The sequence below is a fragment of the Canis lupus genome, chromosome 26 (genome assembly GCF_048164855.1).
Source record: "Canis lupus baileyi chromosome 26, mCanLup2.hap1, whole genome shotgun sequence".
Lineage (NCBI taxonomy): Eukaryota > Metazoa > Chordata > Mammalia > Carnivora > Canidae > Canis > Canis lupus.
The window spans coordinates 29,496,137-29,509,576 of record NC_132863.1 but is presented as its reverse complement, the minus strand read 5'-3'; positions in this window follow the sequence as shown (position 1 = coordinate 29,509,576).

Genomic DNA, 13,440 nt, shown 5'->3' with positions numbered 1-13,440 from the left:
TACGGTGGACCATAACTACTTATTAAATGAGGAAATGAATGTCCCAAAGACAGCCTAGAGATTCAGGTTTTGCAATGCCTGTTCCCAGTTCTGGAGCTCCTGATGGAGTTACAAGGTCAAGACCACAGCCAACCCCTCACTGGAGAAGGCACCCAAAGCCTTCAATCGGGGTTGATAAAGGAGAGGCAGACCCTAAACAGTGCAGTGCACATCTCTGGGGAGTTCATATCACTGACCAAGTGAAGGGTGCCCCAGGGGCTCTGCAGGGTACAGTCTATGTAGCTAAACAGGCCCCAGCTCCACTTGGGGCCAGGCAGGGCAAGTCGATAATCCCAGACAGATCAGTGTCATGCAGTGCTCTGGAAACCTTTGTTCAACACTTTCCTCACTTTTCATGTAAAATCTTACATGAAACCCCACAAATAAACGTGGAACTGCTTCTACTGAAGTAGAATAATCTGCAAAGCTGGCCCTAGTGGACTTCAGAGATGTTGAGGGTGAGGAGAAGAGGGAAGATAGGCACCATGGACAGGGCACCCTTGCCGGTGGTGCTGACATCTTCTCTCACTGCAAGCTGAATTGGGTTTCTGAAGACCCTAAGAGGAGACCACCCCTACCCTGAGCACAAGGCAGGAACTGTGAATTCCTTTTCAGACCACTCCCAGACCTGATGTACTCAGCCCTCTCCTCCTCTCAACCCAAGCCAGCATCTCCAACCAGAAGGCAAACACCTGGATGGCCTCAAGCATGTCTTAGCCCACTTTGCTCCTGACCACAGGCTACCTTCAGGTCTGCTCCATGTGGCTCACGTTCTGGGACCCATGCCTATCTGGAGCATCCTCTTCTCGTGGCAAATAGAAGATGCACACGAGGGTTGGACAGTCTGGAAGCTCAGCTCCACCTGCAGTGCCTTCAGCCTCCTTTTCCAAAACCTAGTGCTCTGTCTGCTTCAGTGCCTTCTCCGCCGCCACCCAGTTCCTCCTAATATGCTCAGTGCTCCATAAAGATGGCCCACGCCCTCCACCCAGATGACCCCCTCTTGCTCCTCCCATGAACCCTGTCTCCTTTTTAAATTAAAATCCCACCCCGGGAAAAAAGAAATCCCATCCCGAGGGCAACCTCAGCAGAAACCACTGCCCAAGAGGCTGGCTCTGCTAAACAAAATCCCAGGTCCAGCTGATAGAAACAAGAAAACACAGTTTTCTGCATTGCACAGCACCCAGGGGCGTGTCCAGCGTCCCGACCCCACCCATCCTGACCCTGGTGCCCAAGCCCCAAGAGACAGTCCTCCCCAGAATGAGGGCTCCAGGACAGGGGAGAGCTGAGTAGCCCCACTCAAGAAAATATCAGGTGGGGACATTCCTTCTCGATCTGGGCACAATGGGAGGAGGGGACCGCAGAGGGAGGGACCCACGGGCGTCCCGGGTTCTTAATTTGAAGCTCCAAAAGAAAGAAATAATAGCAACGATAACCATCCCGGGCTGCAGCCACAGCACTTCCCGCCCGAGCAGGCGGCCGAGAAAGTGCTGACGGGGGCGGCTGACGAGCGTGTGCATTGTAATTCACACCACTACGGCATCTCCCGGCCTCATGGATTTCTCATTGAAAAATTATGTGATGTCTTTTTGGAAACCCAATACTGAGTTATTGATATCGTGAAGGCGGCCGGCTCACCACTGCCAGCTTATTAGCTTTATACTTTCTGAAGGACTTTTTTTTCCCCCTCTAATTTTCAACTCCTTTTTTCCCTTTTCAGTTTAAATTGGATCACTGTGCTTGAGTGAGTGCCTGTGAGTGTGTGTGCCTGGGGGGTGGGCGCTCTGCGTCCCTGGGGGCGGGTGCCCTTATAAGCATGTCAAAATGTGTGTGTATATTTGTGTTTTTCTCTGCGGACAAAAGTGAGTGTCGAGCAGGGAGTGCACACACTTCTGTATGCTTAGCTGTGTTGCGGGGGCCTCCGACTCCGCATACGGGCGGGCAAGCCCATGTGCCAATGTGTGCTTTGTGCGTGCGCCTGCATGTGTGCTAGCCATGTGCATGTTGGGGTGTCTGCAAGTGTAGCTGCAGGTGTGTGTACAGGTATGTGTGTAGGGACACATGTAAGGGCGGAGGTGGTGTGTGGATAGGTATACGTGCGGGCGAGCGGAGAGACATCCTTCTACCCGAGTGGCCACATGGATAGTGGCCGGAGGTGTGTGTGCAGGTGCGTGTCTGGGGATACATATAGGTGAGGGCGTATGTGGGTGTATGTGTAGGTGTAGCTTTACATCTGCGTAGCCATGTAACGGTGGACGAGTCTGTGTGTCTGTCTCCACATCTACATGGATCTGTTTTCATATGCACGTTCGCATATGTATACCTACGTGTCCTCGTGTCTGCACATGTCCTTGGATCTGTACGTGTGTCTGTGAGAGGCAGAGCTGCTGTGTTGTTGAGAACCCGGGTTCCAGGGTCACAAAGCCTGGGACCAATGCTAGTTTTGCCTCTTGCTTTGTGTGACCATGGCCAGTTTTCCTAACCTCCCTGGGCCTCAGTTCCTCACCTGCACAGTGAGGTTAATGTAGCCTATGGAACAGTGCTGTCGTGAGGATTGAGTGAGCCGATGTGCACAAAGCGTGCAGCACGGAGCCCCGTGAGCGCTCAGGCCACGTGAGTCACTGCACGGTGATTCTCGGTATGTGTCAGAGGTGGCGGCCCCACACCGAGAAATGGAAAGCCCTATTCCCAGCTCTTACCTGCTCGAGCTCAGGTTCGTGCCTGGGACCTCCACGCAGAGCCTTCTCAAAGACATCTCTGGACAGCTGACAGCCTCAATTCACCCTGAGCCACACTGCTGGGAGTTGGACACGCGCCTGGCTGGTGGAGGGGTGCAGAGCTGAATCAGGCAGTGTGCAGCCGCTCAGGACCTGAAGCCAAGAAGAGCATGGTAGGCAAAACATCTAGAATGAGATATACAAGGTACCAAAGGTGCTCAGTGGTTCCACAGGAGAAGCCTTAACCGCACATTAGGATGGAGCACCTTTGTAGAAGCACTGGCTCTCCGGGTGGGCCTTGGGGAGTGAAAAGATTTCCACAGAAACCCTAGGTGCTCAGGGAGAAGGAGGGGCTGTGTCCCCCTCCATGCCCTCTCTGCTCCCTGAAGGTGAGCAGACTCCAGGTGCTCAAGGGCGAGTGGTCCAAATCCCAACTCTGGGAGTTTGGCGAGGGTTATGTCTGACTTTCAAGGTCTACGTGGTCCAGAAAGTAAGAAGGGTCACCCTACATAAGTGATGACAGGCCCCCCGTCAGTCCAGTGAGGAGCCCCCCCCCCCAATTAAACCCAGGAAAATAAAGAAGTGTAGCATCCTGCTGCTGCACTCAGGGCCACAAAGTCTGCAAAACTTGGCACCAACTGTATACTGACAGCACACCTCAATTCCCATTTCGAGTTCTCAACAGCCAACACGTGGCCAATGGCCACCATATTGTCAGTGCAATTCCAGACTTCCAGAAACACAGAGGTCTATTTACTATGTTCACCTGGCAAATTCTCTAGGCAGCCCCAAAATGCCAAATTCCAATGTTGGGAGTTGGTGCAGCACAGGGTTGGGCACAGACCGAGCTGCCCTCCTGGAAAGTGAGAACACACCTTTCCTTCCTTCCTGCCAAGGCTGCAAGACCCAAGTTCAGGCCTCAGCGCTGGGGCAGCCAGTGGAGTAGCAGAACATCAAGGCCAGGGGCTGCTGCCAGATGCAGGCCTAGGAGGGAAGGCCAGGGGAGGCCAGGGGAGGCCAGGAGGGAAGAGCTGGTAGCCTGGACGAGAGACATCCACAGCGTCTAATGCTTGAGATGGCATTGGCGGGGCTGGAGGAAGGAGAAGGAGGGAGAGGTGTTGGGAAGGGAGACACAAAGGAACACCTACTCCTGGCTTCCAACAGTTTACCCCACCTACTCCTCCAGCATCTCCATGAATCTGCTATTTGCAACCGAAGGCACGTGTTGGAAGCCGTTGGGGATCTCACCATGACTGGAGGACACCCCGGCCTGGGAGGGTGGGGACACATATCCTGCCAGGCAAAGGAATCAAACAGATCGTCCAGCTCATGCCGCCAACAGTGCCTGTGCCCTGTTGAGAAACACTTTGAGGGGTTAGCTTCAGTCTACAGAACCAATTCCCAAGGCTCAACGAGATCAGGTGAACTCTAGGCACAGGTAGATGTTCAATAAATAATTGTGGAACTGATGAATAAAAATGACCTGGACATTTGCTTGACCCCTGGGATAACTCTGTACCCCATCCCTGGTCATCTTCCCGGGAACCCCAGCATCCGGAGAACACCTGGGCCTCCTCTACACTCATGACCTTCATCCCCACCCACAAAGCCCCTATTTCTATCTATGGTCTCCTCCCTCCTGCTAAGGGTAAAGGGAGTAGAGGAAGGAAGTTCTCAACTGGGAATCAGAAAATCTGAGCCCGGGATCCCTGGGTGGCTCAGCGGTTTAGCGCCTGCCTTTGGCCCAGGCCATGATCCTGGAGTCTTGGGATCGAGTCCCGCATCAGGCTCCCTGCATGGAGCCTGCTTCTCCCTCTGCCTGTGTCTCTGTCTCTGTCTCTGTCTCTCTCTCTCTCTCTCTCTTTGTGTGTGTGTGTGTGTGTGCCTCATAAATGAATAAATAAATAAAATCTTTAAAAGAAAAAAAAAAGAAAATCTGAGCCCAAATCCCAGCTCCTTAGTTGGATAGCCTTGAGAAAAACCATCCATCCTTCCATTCATGCCTTCATGCTTTCATTCATTCATTTACTGCATACATGGTATGCAGCACCATGGTGGTGAAGAGCAAGTACTCTGGAGTGAGACAATCCCAGTTTGGTACCTGCTATGCCTCTTAGTAGCTGGGTGAACACAAGAAAGTTCTCTAACCTCTCTGGGTCAACATAACCTCTTTCCTATAAAACAGGGAGCCCTACCTCCTCTGTGCATGGGAGCAAGGGTTAATTGTGATACTCCGCATCATGCCTTTAGCCCAGGGCCCATCCGTCGGTCAGCCAGTCAAAGGTTCTCAGGTGCGTGCCTACGGTATACTGTGGGCTGGGGATACAGCATGAGCGAGACAGGAAAGAACCCACCTCAAGGATCTGTCATTCTCGTGGGTGGAGGAACAACAGAACAGCCACCACAGTGCCAGACTCACGATAGGAAAGTTGATGCCCGCCCACCCCTCCCTCCTCCCTCTCCTCCCTGATTGTCTCCCAGCAAACCTGTGCAGCACCGGACGGACCTCCATTGCCTTAAGCCCAAATGAGACCAATGGCAAGTGGCAATCAGGCTCTTTGACATGAACTAGAGAGAGACGTGTTGGAGCCAGGAAGCCAACAGGACCCAAATTCACAAGTGTGGTCAACCCTGCGGGACGGATGCCCAGACCATAGTCTGTCCACCCCCGCTTGGAATCCAGGAGGAATGGAGCCCCACAGAGCACCAGGGCCTCGTTCCCCATCCCCCACCCCTGGCCAGGGTCTTAGAATCAGGGCTTACTTAGCAGGCAGGGGCATCCAACACCCTCAGAGCTTCCAGAACCAGCGGCTGCTCCCACACCACGGTAACATAACACAAATACCAATAGGGCAAAAGAAGAATGTCCTTTTTCCTGGATTCCTGCTGATGCCCCAGATGTGAGCACGCATGTGCACACACACACACACACACACACACACATGCACACACATAATTTTTCTTTTTTTGTCTTTCAGAGAGAGAAAGGCCTCAAGCATTCCGTTCCAAACCCTTCCCACAAGAAAGGTGTTCTGTGCTGTGCCCCAGTAGGTCTGTGTGACTGAGTTAAAATGCATTCTTTTTTTTTTTATTAGATGAATTGCATCATTAAATTACATTATAAAAGCTAAAAATGCACCATTAATTTTCAAAAACAATAGTAAATACATCTCATTTCTAATACATGATTCTGCATTTAATTTTTGCCTGGGGCCTTGCCTTTTTTTTCTTCCCAGTCTCACTGTCTCCCTTTATGCAGACTATATAAATGGAACTAAATTGCCAAAGAAATTTTTGCCAAATGTCCGTAATGTGAAAATAAATGAATTTCTAATTGGCTGTTGCAAAAAAGAAAAATTACTTTTTGATCTCAGCTCAGCCAAGCAAAAATCTACCTAGCCTGAGTAATAAGATGCAAGCATATTGCAGGCAAGAGCAGAGAGACAAAAGGCCAGCAAAGTGGCTCTCAGAATGCAATTTCTTCCCTCTCCTCCTGCCTCCTCCTCTCAGTGCCCCCAGGAGCTCTCGACCTGCACAGGGACCCCGGGACCTGGCCCGAGCGCCACCCAACAGCATCAGCATCATGCGAGGCTCACCTGCTCCTTCGCTGGCTCTGCAATCCAGAGCAAGTTACTTGACCTCCCTCAACCTCCAGCTCCCCGTTTGTAAAACGATCCTCATGTCTATCTTCTGTGGGCTTGTCTGGAGGCGTCATGGTTGAACTGTGCCCCCCCCTACCTAAGTCCCGTGTTAAAGTCCTAGCCCCCAACCCCCAGTATCTCAGAACATGATGTTGTTTGGTGATAGGCTCTCCAAAGAGGTGGTCAAGTGTCCATGAGGCCCCCAGGGTGGGTCCTAGGCCAACAGGACAGTGTCCTCATAGGAAGAAGAAACCAGACCCAGCTGGACCCAGGGGGAAGACACAGGTGACCACCAACACACTAAGCAGAGACTCTTCTCTCACAGCCTCCGGGGAAACCAACCCTGCCAACATCGTGATTTGGGACTCCAGACTGTGAGAAAATAAGTTTCTGTGATTGAAGCCACCCCCTCCATGGTCTTTTATGACCGCAACCCCAGGGGACCCTTACCGGAGGTTCCAGACATTAGCAGACATTGCAGACACAGCAGCAGCAAGTGCAGCCTCTGGTCATCCCAGGGCTCTCCCAGCCTGGCCCCAAAAGGAGGAGGCTTAGCTTCAAGAGCTTTCTCCCAGGCACCTGGCTTTGCCTTCGTTCCCAGGACCACAGTGTCTCGGGAGCCCCACTACCCCACTACCCCTTGGCCACACAGCGGCCCGTCTCAGGACTCCGATGGCACAGCTGAGCCCTGCGCCTCTCCACACCGGTCCCCTCCCTGGGTCACATCCTCACTGGTAACAAGTCTGACGGTTAAGCCCTTTTGGGGTCAGGCTGTGGTGACCATGCCCAGCGCCCTCCTCCACCCGCCCTCCCGCATCATGCTCCGGCGGGACCAGCGCCTGAGAAAGTAATTTTTGTACATGATCCCTCTTTTCTCTCTTCCTTCCTTCTTTCTTTCCTTCCTCTTTTCTTTCTGAACATTTCTATACAGAGCCTGTGGTATGTCCTTGACCCGGGATTTAGTAGTTCCTGCCCTTTGTCGCCCTGATCTTCACAACTAGCTCAGAGCCATGGGAGGGGTGACCCTAACCTGAGCGGGAAGATGGGGTCTGCTCCCAGGCTGCAGGGAGGGGGACTCATCACGGCCACCACCCTCCAGAGACAACTGAAGAGACAGCTGTGTCGTTGACTGAGCAGGACCCCAGGCCCAGTGATGCCCAACTCGGACAAACAGATGGGAATCCCCAGTGGGAGAAAGTCACGGGGCTCCAGGGCCCTCTGTGAACCCAGATCGGGAGGATGTAAGCTGAGGAGGCCACACGGGAGAGCAGGGCTGAGGACTGGCCCCCTGGATTTTGGCAGGGCCCCAGGAGGAGCCGGGCCTAGATTCTGACTGAGATTAAATTTCCTGCCAGTTTAGAGGGTTCTGGGCAGGGATTAGAATCGGATTTCATGGATTCAAAGAAAAGATTTACCTGGATATTTTCCCCTCATCTGAGTCTCTGTCGTGAGCTTCAAAACAACACCCCCTCCAGGGCCACACCCGACCTGCTCGTCATTCCCTGCACACACAGTTCGTGCTTTCCTCCTTCTCTGCACGGGCGCCCTCTCTACCGGGGATCTAGGTCTTTTCTCCTTGGTTCCACTTGAAGAACTCCTATTCACCCCATGAAGCCTCATCTCCAGTGTCCTATAAATGCATCTCTAGCTGCTCAGCTGGGCCAGTCACTCTCGAGACATCCCAAGGAGCTTCTAGAAGGTAGGCTTGAGTTCCAGGTACCCAGTTATTCTGCTTTTCCAGTAAAAATTCGGGAATCAGCAACACTCTCCACTTCGATCTTTCCCTTCTCTGCCTTCCTTAGGCATGGTCATAAAAATCCAACCTATTTACACTTTGGGGAAAAAAAAAAGACAGGCAAGCTAGCCACTGCTGTCATAGTCACTTCACAGAGGAGGAAACCAAGGGTCGGGTAAGTGAAGGGACTTGGCCAGGATGGCACTGCTGGGAGATGGTGAGCTCGGATTCAGACCCAGGCCGTCTGGCCCCAAAGCCCACACTTGCTACACCTTCACTGCCTCTCTGGAAAATGCCACCATCACAGATCACTCCAAACATTATCCCTAGGACATCCAGGGAGCCCCCAGGGACCTGACCTGTGAGGCAGGAGGAGAGCTGGGGCCCAGACGGCACCTGAACAGGCGGAGACAATCAGAACAGCTGCTGTGCCCAGCCAGAAGTCCAGGATCCAACCTCCCTCCAAGGAACCCCCACCTGGGAGGAGCTCAGATCACAGGATTTCAGGGCGTGGGGAGTCTGTCAGGAGCACTAATGCAGGCAGTGGCTGGAGTGCAGGCTCAGAGTTCCCAGGGCGGGGATCTGACCAGGGCCGGGCTACAGAGTGGGACGAGATCCGTACGCAGAAGGCAGGGCACCCGGGCATGGGGGCAAGGGGAGGCAGTGGTACCAGGCTGGAGGTCAGTGCACGGCAGACAAGATCCCTGAGTGTCCACAGACCCCTTCTGGCCAGGATGGGCTTGAGGCAGAGTCTAGACTAGAAAGGCTGAGCCCCTACCAGACGCCTTGAGAGGGACCCCAAGGAAAGAGCAAGTGGGTTTTGTACAGTAAGATTCCATTTACGAGAACTCTGGATTCCTTCAGAGGGGCATCCTAGCAGGGCCAGCTCTGAGGGAGCAAAGAGGAGCAGAGCAGAGAGACAGAGACAGAAAGAGAGAGAGACAGAGAGGATGGTCCTAAGTCTCCATCCCAGTCCACAGGCCGGCTTCCTGCAGCATTGCGCTCAGGCCTGGGGCTCTGTCGTGAGTCTCCATCACTTCTGATCACTGAGCTCTGTCCAACACTCCACGCTTAAGTTTCATAGATGTCCTGCTCTCGCCTTTGGCCCACTAGCACCCCATTCCTCAGGCTGACTTGAGGGGTCCCTTACGTGCAACATAAGGCCTTCGGGCCAACCAGATCCCAGACCACCCCTTCCTTGGAGCTCCAGCCCTCGGTCCTGGAAGAGGTCATTCCCTGACCTTGAGGACCCCAGAACAACTCCAGGTTTTGAGCCACCAACCAGGCAGTTTGTAAAAATCATCTCTTTTCGCCTTCGTGTGCATATTAATTACTTTGAAACAGGTGCAAAATCAACCTCGTTTATTATTTCTTCCAGCCCATAATGGCAGTTGCTGGGAATAAATCCCGTTAACCCAGGGAAAGGATTTATGGTCCCAAATTTACACCAGCCGTTTAATCATAGCACCTTTGCGCAGACAGACTTTCTCGAGAACAATTTGCCCCACAATTTGTCAGTGGGAAAATGGCCTCATATAAACGTTTGGAGGAAATAAATGCTAATCCAAAGCTCAGTCTTTCATTCTCCTAATTGCCCAGGGAATATAAAGGAGACAAACTTATTTACTCACAGCAGGAAGTGAGCTGTAATAAAGCATCACCATGGTGGGCTGAAATCAGTCCCTGACAGGGAGGGGAGGAGGCCTGGGGATTTACATGGGTGGGGGAGGGGGTGCAGAGTTTGGGGGAATGGGTGGGTGAGGCTACTGGGCAATGAGACAGCCCAGGGCCTCCAAGACTCCCCTGCATTTTAAAGAGGCAAAGTCTTAGAGCTCAGATGATCAATGGCTGGGCTGACATATGGGTCCCTCCCTCAAACTGGCCTGGGCTTCCCTAACCCCACCTTGGCTGCAGGAAGGGCTCTGGAGAAAAGGGGTTAGGACCCCACAACCATCCCGGGATAAAGAGGACATAGAAGAGGGGAGGGCCACCAGGTGCTTATGAGCAGGCACTGTGGTGAAGGAGAGACTCAGGACCCTTGCTGGGGGAGAAAGGGCTCGCATCTCTACCTCATTCTTCCCGAGATACTCAGTGGCTGCTATGGGCTGTCCCTCCCTGAACTCTCTCCTCTGCAGGAGCCCAGAGGCCCGGTTTCAGGGTGAGAAAGACTCTCTCTACCCCCATGGCATCATAGCCAGGACTGATGAGAAGTCCTCCTGTAATATAGGATGTGAACCACATATCCCTACATGGCGATATTGTCATGGATGATGATGCTATCTGGAGTTGTGCAGTGTACAACCTGTGCAACCGTTCAGATGTTGTCTTGGGACCAAAATATTTAAGGGAGGTCTCATCCATTCTCCTCTCTGTCCCCTGCTGTCTTTCCCTGGGCATGAATTGTCTTTCCAAAGGGGCTGAGGACATGAACGCCAGGGTCCCACTGCTAGACTTACACTCTTCCTATCTAGCCTCTAGGCTTCTCTCCTTTGTCCTGACCCCATGGCCCACTCTCTCCAACTCGGATTCAATCATATTGTTGCAGATCATCCTTAGAGTGGCAGACAGTGACTGGATCTGAATTCAACACAGCCATTAACCAGCTGCGTGGCCATGAGCCATTTATTCAATCTTTCTGTGTGGCCATGGGCCACATCCCCCTCTGTAAAAAGAGAATTATGGTATCACCCAGCGTTGCCGTGAGATTAAAGATAATGAACATCAAGGGCCCCAGCATGTCACAGTGCTCAATGGATGGTTATTATTCTGTGGGCAAGGATGAGGGGTCCCTGGGGACCTCTCCACACTCTGCATCAGCAAAGAAGGTGAAAAATTCCTGGAGAATAGAAGGACTGTCTCACAGGAAACCAGACAGCCCACAGCCAAGGGCAATGAAGAGCTCAGATGAAGATCTTGGTTGCTCAGAACAAGTGCCCTGGCCCAGGGGAGAAGCCACATCTTCCAAGAGGTCACTCAGGACAATACAGGTGACCCCTGGGCAGGGATGAGCCGGGACCAGGATGGTGGGGGTTAGCTCCGTACTCAGGCACCAGGAATAGTTTCATGAAGCTCAGACAGGAAAATGGGAGGCTGCCTCCCTCAAGAACCTGCTAGGTGCCCAGTACTTCATTGCTTCTCATGACAACTGTCAGCACAGCAGCAGAGCCATGTGTCTTATTTCTGTCTTTCCCAAGAGACAGTCTTCAACGTAAGACCATAGACTCTGTCTGTCCTGTTCATCGCTATATCCCTAATACTAAGCAACAGGCGTGACCTATGACCAAAGTAGATTCTTCGAGAAGCATTCGCTAATGAATGAACAAACCCTCTGATGTAGGGTATCATTATTACCATTTGACAGGAAGAGGCTCAGAGAGGTGAAGTGACTTGCCTGAAGTCACATAGCTATGGAGGGAAGAGAAGGGGGAAATCCTCTATATTGTGCCAGCCATTGCATGGGGTGCTTCCCCATTTGCTCTTCACAGCAGCCTCAGGAGTAAGACACTCTTGTCCTCATTTCATAAAAAGCAAACTCTGCAGGGAGGTTTCAAGTGGCTGGCCCAAGGTTGCACTACTAGCCATAGGGCCTTGTGAAAAGCCAACCCCGATCATTGTGTTTCACTCCTCATTACTCTGACTCCCCATTAAAACTGGTCAGGACAGGGAACCCTGGGTGGCGCAGCGGTTTAGCGCCTGCCTTTGGCCCAGGGCGCGATCCTGGAGACCCGGGATCGAATCCCACATCGGGCTCCCGGTGCATGGAGCCTGCTTCTCCTTCTGCCTATGTCTCTGCCTCTCTCTCTCTCTCTCTGTGTGTGTGTGTGTGTGTGTGTGTGTGTGTGTGTGTGTGACTATCATAAATTAAAAAAAAAAAAACTGGTCAGGACACCACAATGTGATGTTTTAATAACAAGAGGGCAAGAAGCCCCCAAGGAAGTAGGAGGTCGGGGCTGGGGCTGAAACCATGCCGATGATGGACGGCAGGGACCAGGAGCCCACCACAGCTCGGGAGCATCTGTCGCCCTCTGTATGAGAGAGACAGTGGTCTCCTCCCCGCAGAGGGGAGAAGGGATGTAGTAGGAGGGAACTGATAGCCAGGATGGCAGGAAGCACAGATGACAGTACCCAGGGTCACAGAAGGGCCGCTCCAAGCCCAGGAGACACACCCTCCAGGAGAAGCTGTGCTTTCCACTAACCTCAGGCCAGGGGAAGAAAGCATCTTATCCTGGGCTAGATTCCAGATTGGTTTATTGGATCATTTTTTCCTTAGCTTTTAAATTTTCTAATAACACAATTAATGTATGGATACAGTCTCACTATTTCAAAAAAAAAAAAAAAAAACAAATGCAGAGATAAATAGAGTAAAAAGATAAAGCTCCTTCTCACTCCACCCTCCTCCCACCCACAATCTCACCACTCCCCAGAATTAAACCCTCCTTTCCTGTGGTGTGTTTCCTGCCAGACTTTTCTCTCTCTCTCTCTCTCTCTCTCTCTCTCGTTCTAATGATCTTATACACACGAGTGCATTGTGTAGGCATGGGCATGCACACACACACACACACACACTCACACACAGAGATGCATCTATGTAGCCCCAGGGAAATATATGGTATTGTTTTCTGTGCTTATATTTTGACACAGATGAAATCTTACTTCAAGTTGCCATTCAGCAAACTTGCTTTCATAACCCAACCATGTCTTGGAGATATTTCCAACCATCCTGATGGAATAGAGCTTTCCCACTGCTTTAGCCACTAGGAGGCACTCCACTCCACAGTGTGGATGTACCATTGCTGATTTAACCCACCCCTTAATGACAGCACTATGGATTGTCTCTGATATTTCACTACACCCTAGAATTCACCGGCATCACTGCCCCCACATTCTGTGAGTCCAAGAAGTCATCAGCCCAGCAGAGATTCACAGCTTAGATTTGCCATATGGGAAAATGGACTCTCTTTCTTCATGGGAGGGACCACCAAACATTATGTCCAGGATTTTCAATTTGTCAACAGTCCTAATGACTTCCATTCCTCCTATATTCAAAATATGCTCATTCTTTCTTCCAAAAAATGTCATCCCACTGTGGCTTCACACTCGGGCTTAGTGTCCAGGATCTCATCAGCTTCTCTGAGTCAGCACAGGCTATGTAACAAAAAACCATGTTGAAGCAACAGAAGCTTGTATTCTCACTATTCTAGAGGCTGGAATTCTCTGATCAGGGCACCAGCATCGTCGGGCTATGGGGAGGGCTCCCTTCCCAGCTTACAGACAGCCACCTTCTTTCTGTGTCCTCACATGGCCTGTTCTC